This window comes from Phodopus roborovskii, unplaced genomic scaffold, assembly GCF_943737965.1.
Source record: "Phodopus roborovskii unplaced genomic scaffold, PHOROB, whole genome shotgun sequence".
In the NCBI taxonomy this organism is placed as follows: domain Eukaryota; kingdom Metazoa; phylum Chordata; class Mammalia; order Rodentia; family Cricetidae; genus Phodopus; species Phodopus roborovskii.
The window spans coordinates 40,124-48,457 of NW_026125966.1; the positions used below are offsets into that span (position 1 = coordinate 40,124).

Here is an 8,334-nt window from a genome sequence, read left to right on the forward strand (position 1 = left end):
TCCAGGGACAAGAGGAGGAGGACACCAAGGGCACCAGTCACAGAGTAAGAAGGAAAGCAAGGCATATAGAATAAATAAAGGGAAAAGAGCTCAGAGGCAACACATAAAGAGAAATGGGATAATTTAATTTAGAAAAGCTGGCTAGAAAAAAGCTGAGCTAAGGTCAGCCATTCGTAAGTAAGAATAAATCTCCATGTATTAATTAAGGAGATAGGTGAGGGACACCATCCCTACCAAAGATTTTTAAAATCCAGTAGAAAAGAAAAGTATCAATGATCTGGGTTGGGTTCTTTTCCCTGAGTTCAGGTTCATGATTTATCCCTATACACTGGGTTTGAAATAACATTTCCTGCAGAGGAAAAACACTGATCTGTAGCTTGTCCTCTGAGGAAGGGAGAGTGACAAGAAACAACTGACAGAGCTTCAGAGTTGGGATTTAAACCCTTCCTTCCTGTCTCTTGAGTTAAATTAATGCAGTTTGAGCCCCAATAGGAAATGGCTCTTTCAAAAACAACCATAGAAATGATGGGCTTGACTCGTTCCAGGCATCAACATACACCATCTAGAAAGTCCACAGCTGTCTTCTCCTTGGGGTCTGACAAAATGAACAACAAATCCTTAGATAATTACTATCTATAAAGCCTGTTTTATGCTAGTACATGACAAGGACCTTTTACAAGCTGCTATCTACAGCTTATTAACTTCTAACAAAAAAAAAAATACATGCAATAGTATCCTCTTTTTTTATTCCCTGTATCTTTATTTTCCTTTTTACATCTGTGACTCCAGAAAGGATCCAAAGTGTAGGTGCACAGCCTCTGCTCTGGGTTTCATGGAGAGTTCCTTTAACCTTGTGTTTTAGATCCTTAAGGTACAGGACTGACTTTACAAGGGCTCAGAAAAGGGTTAAAATATTTTATCCTGGTCCTGTCTCTCTCTTTCTCACCTGAGCCACATACACAAAAGTGTGATATCATGTTGCAAGGCAATGATAACAACGATTTGCCTCTAGGATCACGAGAACAGATATTCAGGCATGGCAAATATTTCCATTATCTCCCTCCAAAGACTATGAATGTATAACCAAGCCCTCCACATACCCTCTAAAATATTCTTCCACACCTCACAGAGTAATGCCTGCAGTTAATTGCATATATTACCTCTTCCTGAATCCATCTTCCCTCAGTGGGTTATTCTAGTCTTTATCACCAGGCCCCAATACTAACTGATCATAAACAAGTAGATTGACTCCTCTGATAGCAGATAAAAAAGGCTAAGACTAAAACTGTTACTAGAAACAAAGATGTGATGGAAAAGGCTAGCTCAGTCTTTAAGATGCAGGATTTTATGCAAGAGAACCACAAAATGAAGTAAATCTGTTGAAGTAAGGATAAAACAAACCGTTCATCAACAGTAGTTAGTTATTTTTAGATCTCACTTTCAGTGAGTCAGCATGAAAAGAGAACGAGGTAAAATCACTACAAATAAGTTAGACTATCATACTAGCAAAATACTATGGAATAATAGCAAAAAATACATTCACTCTCAAATGTACATGGAAGATTCTTCAGAAAAAATCCAGGCACTAAGCTAAAACACACCTCAATATTTTCTTTGTTTGTTTTTTGTTTTGTTTCTTTAAATAATCAAATCACAGGGCCAAGCCCAGAGAAATGGCTCAGCAGCTGAAAACATTTGCTGCTCTTGCAGAGGAGCAGACTTCAATTCCCAGAATCCATTTCAAGAAATCCCTAAGTGCCTGCCCATGACTCCAGCTCTGTGAGATCTGATGCCCTCTTGCTGCTTCCTTGGGCAGCTGAAGCTACAAGCACTTACACACACATACAAATAGTTTAAAATAGTAAAAATTCAATTAAAAAATTCCCATGTTGAGAAGCATATTCTCTGATTACAATGGGTTAAAATTAGTTATCAAAAAAAAAAAAAAAAAAAAAAAAAAAAAAAAAAACCAGGAAGGACTGGAGAGAAAGCTCAGCAGTTAAGAGCATTTGTCATTCTTGTAGATAAATGACCCATGTTTGGTTCCCAGGATCCACTTGGTGGCTCACCACTATCTATGACTCCATTTCCAGGGAAATATGTCACCCTTTAAGGCATCTTTAAGCATAGCAAACATGTGACACATGGACATACATGCAAGAGCAAAACATCCATGAACATAAAAGGTTTTTTTTTAATACTAAAATGCAACACAAAAAATACACAAAACAACTAATTCAGTGTGTAACAGGAAAATTTATAGTCATAAAAGACTTTGTCAAAAAATATGTGGGGGCAAGGGCTGGAGAGATCTCACAATGGTTAAAAACATTAGGTAGTTGTCAAGAGGTTCTGAGTTCAGTTCCTAGCATCCACATGGTAGCTCACAACCATCTGCAATGAGGTGCCCTCTTCTGGCCTGCAGGGATATAAGGAGAAAGAACACACTATATATAATAAATAATTCTAAATAAAAATTTTAATATTATTGGGCCTGGAAGATAGCTCAGCAGGTAAAAACTTTGGCACCAATCCTTAGGGCCTGTGTTTGACCCCCATCATCAATGTGGTAGAAGGATAAAACCGACTCTTGGGGCTTTGCATTTACATACACACCCCCACACACACAAACACACACACACACACACACACACACACACACACCATATGTACACAGAAAGGAATGTAATGTTCAGTTAAAAAAAAACAATGTCATAATCCACAGTAAAAGAAATGAAGAAAAAGAAGATCTCAACAGATAGTAATAAAATATGTAAGAAAATTATCAGGAGACTGAAAACTAGGACTACTTTTCTCAATCTGACAAACAGCACCAATAGAAGACTCACAGATAACACCATACTGAAGGGGAGAGAACTGTTCCCTTACAAAATGCAACACACATCCACACAGGCCACTGAACCACAGAAAATCCAGCCAAGTCTGCAAAATCCCTCCATGTTCCTCACCCACAACCTTATCAAAAATAAGTGTTGGTAACTGCTAGGTGCCTGTGTATTTTATGTGAAAAGCCAGAGGCTGCTGTGGTAATGTCTTCCTTTTTTACCTCAATTTTTCTAAGGCAGAGTCTCTCACTCAATCTAGAGGTCACACATTCTCTGATAAACTGATTACCAGTGAACCTGGGATTCCTCTATTCACACCTCCACCCAGCATTTACATTGCCTTAATGGCTCCAACTCAAGATCATAGCAAGCACTTTCCTTTCCGAACTGAGCCATCTTCCTAGGCCCTAATTCTGGATTCTGAGGTAGATGTGTGTGATCTGAAATCATCTCTCATCTGCAATATGCTTCTCTTCCCATAAGCCCATTCTCAGTATCTTAATTGACACAGCCAGGAACTTGGGATTATTCTAGATTCTCCACACATCCCACCCATCTCTACAGCTAATCAAGAAAGTCACACTCATTTTAGCTCTTATTTCTTCTTGCCCCATTTAGGACCAACGTCTCTATTCTTACCCCTATCAATTCTCCTTCCTGTGTTTATTTCCCTGACATTTGATTCTCATACTATCAGGAATATCTATACATTTTTTTTTCTATGGGTCTCACCACTGATGAGCCTGTGCTGGATCTCACACCCCACAGCAATCCTTGAGACCCACTGGTCTACAGTAAGCATCATTTCACATCAGGCCCTTGGCTCACTTATGCTGTGAGCTCCTGTGCATGCTGTTTTCACACCTCATCTACTAAAACTTATTTGCTCAGTCTAAAGACTTTCCCATCAACCCAAGGAAAAATAATCACTCCCTTCCCTTGTTTTGCATGTGTACTTCTATAGGCAATAGACTTCAACTGTGGATTAATTTTGTGTATTTTCTCCCCAAACAGCCAACATGATGTAAATGACCAAATTCCTTATTTCATTTAGAACCTCCATAGAACATTTTTATTCATGGGCAAATGAATCATGAGCATGGAACTACTTACTTTAAATTCATAGAACATGAAGATAATTAGAACTGGCAGCAGCTCAATAATCCTCCAGGGGCACTCCACGGTGGCAGTAAGAGTCACCGCCATCCCTGTGCCCACGATGGGGGGCCTTGCAGCTGGACAGATGGACAGCAGCAGAGCAGAGCACAGTCAGGGGGGGCACTGGGAAAGGGAAGGGTTCTGGGGCCGGCTGGCACCACTGCCCTCTCCACCTCCTTATCTCAGTTGACGCGTCAACACTGGCACTCTGACCTCCAGCACCAGAGTCCTGGAGAGCTGGAGCAAGAGGAGCTGAAGCACCAAGTTTGGGGCTACAGCCCTACATTCCGAGGGCTGGGGCACAGCCCCAGAGTGAAAGCTCAGCCCCCAAGTTACAGCTACTATCACACTCTGTCCTATCCTCTCCAGTCCAAAAGCCACACTGTAGTAGCTAGCAGGAAACTCTCCTATGCAGAGACATCATCCTCCGTCATAATCAGTGTCAGAAAATGGCCTCTGATGTAAGAGACAATGACGCATTCACACTTCGAACTCCCTGTGATCAGCCCAGTTATACCACTTGACTCCTAAGAAATATCCCTTCTTGACTCGGAATTAATAGCAGTGGTGTGTGTGTGTGTGTGTGTGTGTGTGTGTGTGTGTGTGTGTGTGCACGCGCGCGGTAATTCCTGAAGTCATTCTGCTCAGCACTGCCCTATTTAGCATCCTATTTGTAGCCCTCATGAAATAAGCTGATGCTTTTGTGTATCTCAAATGTAGGACCTGAGAGTCACTGCTCTGAAATGTCTTTTTGTTTTCCAGGGTCAGGTCTCATTTCATTGCTCCATGTGCTTCCATATAATGACTGCTTTGAATTTCCTCCAAGAAAACTATGTAGGAACTTGGCAAAGTATGTTGGAAAAGAAAACAAAAACAAACAAACAAACAAAACAGGCCATCTAAAGTTTTTAAGCAACAGAAATTTATTTTGTTTTTCCCTAAATTGAAAGTTAGAGCTGATGTGTCAGTTCATTTCCCCAGTTGTTACCTTCAGGGTGATTGAACAGAAGAATCAAATGATTAGTATTAATTGCCCTCAAAGAAGTTCTCGGAGCTACCTGTGTTTCCTGTACGCACTGAACCACACCACGTTGCAAAACTAGGTACCACCTGTACCTGCCCAAATTCAGTTTATCACTTTGGGCCATGTGGTTTTAGGGCAGAGCTGACTGGTGTGGGGTTTTGGCCCTGACTAAGTTTTCTTACATGCAGAATAAGCCTGAAACTCCAGTGCATGTGTGCTGTAGGCCAGCAGTGACACTGTACAATTACACTAAGCAGAAAATGTCAACATGGCATATTGGCAAGGTAGTGAAGAACAGATTGAGATCCTTTATAACTTGGATCTGGTTGCATTCTTGATGACTCGTTTTCATAGTTTTCTTAGTAGAATTTTTTTTTTTGTTTCTTGGAACAGGTTTTTCAGGGGCTGCCTGGGAACCTGTTCTTATACACCAGGCAGGTCTTGGAATCATAGATATCTGCATACCTCAGTCTCAAAGGCTGGGATTAAAAGCCTGCGACACTCCTGACTGGTTCTTAATAGATTTTCAATAGCTGTTATAATCCTTTAGTTTGGAGATGGAGACATGATGATATATACCACAAAAAGTTATTCTTTATTAGTAGTTTTTGGTATTACCCCGAGGGAGTATTCATTTACGTTAAAATACAAGCTCTGTTGACTTCCATATTTTCTGCTTTGAATTCCCATCTCCAATCTGTTACTCCATCCCAAGATTTGCACTACTAACTTCTTTATTGTTTTCACTTCTCAGTGTTCACTTGAACATCTTATTTGAATCAGTTTCCACAAACATCAAGAGCTACACATCGAAGCACATATGACTTTTCAAATCCAGCTCCAATAATTCTTCAAAACTCTTCATAATTCTGTTATTTCCTTGGTGTGTTCTTCAGGATTATTGTTTAGAGGGGGGAGTGATATTTGCAAATTGCTTCACACTTCTCAAATGTGACCTCAATGTTCACATAAACACAAGAATATCCTCTTCTTCTTAGATGGTCTCCTGAGTCCTAGGAACACTCCACCTTTGCAATTCTTTCATTGATATACAAATCTTGTGAGCACAGCAAATGTTTAGACAGATATTGTCTTGAAGAATTAAGTGAACTCTTTCTACACTATTAATTATTTATTTGTCAGTGTCTGTGTGGGCAGGTGAACCCTTGCCATTGTAAACATAAGATCAGAGGCCAAATTAGGATTTGAATTGTTCTTTCCTAATTTTAATTGTGTAAATCTAGAAGACTTAACTTAGGTCTTTACCTTTGACAGCAAGCATCTTTACCCACAAGGCTATCTCAAGGCCTAAAGAATCATCAGATCATAAGAATTTGATTTATTATTTTTTTATTTGATCAGTCAAATGAACAAATTTAAGTGAAATGAAGGAACAATAGAATTATTTTTCCTATTTTACTTGTCTGTTTTGCCGTGTGTGTGTGTGTGTGTGTGTGTGTGTGTGTGTGTGTTTGTCTGCGTGCACGCTACAGAAAGGATCAAGAACCATGTGTGTTTTAACATGAGCTACACTCACAGCTATGTTTTATTACTATTCTATCTAGGGATGATATTCTTTTCTTTTTTTTGCACTCTCTGGGATGGTAAATTCCCTACATAGACACTTAGCTGTACTCAATATCTGGATTACTTACCAAACATAATATAAATAGTAAGGGCCTGTAATGGAGGGTGGATGTCAATATAACCGTATTCTAACTAGTTTGGAGAAAAGCCTCAATGTCAGGATCAAAATATTTGAAGTTTTTTTATTAATGTTAGTTGCATGTCTTGCATGAGTAGAGTGAAGTTATACTCTTTTCATGATTGACCACAGAGGAGGGTCATTTTGTCGGTGAGATGAAGAAATTCAGATTGCCACATGAGAGAGATTTGCTTTCCATGTGTTGTGAAAGAAAACAAATTTTAAACAACCAGAAATTAACCAAGTGGCATCTAGGGCTTTTTCCCCTTAACCACTCATGTGTCTGGTGTTCACATACATGGCTGCCCTTTAATGTGTGGTTTTTCCAAGTGAGTTGAGGGACAACACACACACACACACGCACACACACACACACACACACACACACACACACACACACACCACTACTATTAATTCCGAGTCAAGAAGGGATATTTCTTATGAGTCAAGTGGTATAACTGGGCTGATCACAGTGAGTTCGAAGTGTGAATGTGTCATCGTCTCTTACGTCAGAGGCCGTTTTCTGACACTGATTATGAGAAGTTGGATGAGAATAACATTCAGCAGATGACCCCAGGACAGAAAAGTTGCTTTCTTGTGATTAAATCTATAATGACAAACACACCTGTGTAGTTCTGTGCTGTGAATTTGCTGTGTTTACTTCCCCCACCTCCCTGTCAGGGCTAAGTGAATGTGCTGTAATCTAACAGAGATCAGTTCTCTGCTTCTTTTTGAAATGATCTGTCCAGTCATAAGGAGTTAGTTTTCCTACTAATTCAATAACTATATTCTTCAACAGGATTTTAATTTCAAACCAATGGAATAACTTATTTTTTCTACCTCCATGTGAATGTGGGGTATTAATGAGTTCATTAGACCCAAGATAAATGATAAACAGGTGTTTCATTAGTGAACAACTTATACAGATAATAGTAAGGAACCCCTGAAATGGTCCTTCTTCAGAAGATGCAGTCTCTGCCCTTCTGATGCTCTCCAAGAACCTGAGAAAGTACCCACCCCTACCCCCACTTCTCTACCTTCAGGTAAAGGTATTTATCTTTATTCATAGTAAGAGGTAAGTATAATTTTAAAAGTGAGTTACATATCAGAATTAGACATAAACACAGGCATATGGATACACTATCTGTTTGTTCCATTGGCACTATAATTTATAAAATTAAACATGGGTACAAGATAAAGTTCACATTCCTGAAGGTAATTTAACTAGTGCATTTTCTCTGTTGGCTACATTCTTGTCCATAGATCACATGCCATGTCAGGTCTCTCCACTCTTGTGATTAAAGAAAGTTCTGATGTAGACTGACCAAAGACTATGTGCCTGAATTAGAACTAGAACTATATCTTAGAAGCACCATACCACTCTAGATGAGCCATCATCTCCTGAAATACTCTTATGTGTCAAGAAACTGTCATTCCTCCCTTAGAGCAGAATGCCAAAGACCCAAATGAGTGTTGGTTGAAAGCATGCTGAATCTAGTGCAACAGTCTATTACCCATTAATAGGTAAGGTACACAGTAATCAGTGGATTTCTTTCTTTGGGTATTTGTGTGACAGGGACTCTTGTAGCCTAGGCTGGCCA

At 39.5% G+C, this 8,334-nt stretch overlaps 1 non-coding gene across 1 annotated transcript; it reads right to left on the reverse strand.

Annotated features, from left to right (window-relative positions):
• Positions 1 to 775: 775 nt before the first annotated feature.
• LOC127218179 (small nucleolar RNA SNORA26) lies at positions 776 to 897 on the reverse strand. The gene has a single exon (XR_007834163.1). It is a non-coding gene; the product is annotated as a small nucleolar RNA SNORA26 (small nucleolar RNA).
• Between the last annotated feature and the right edge of the window lie 7,437 nt (positions 898 to 8,334).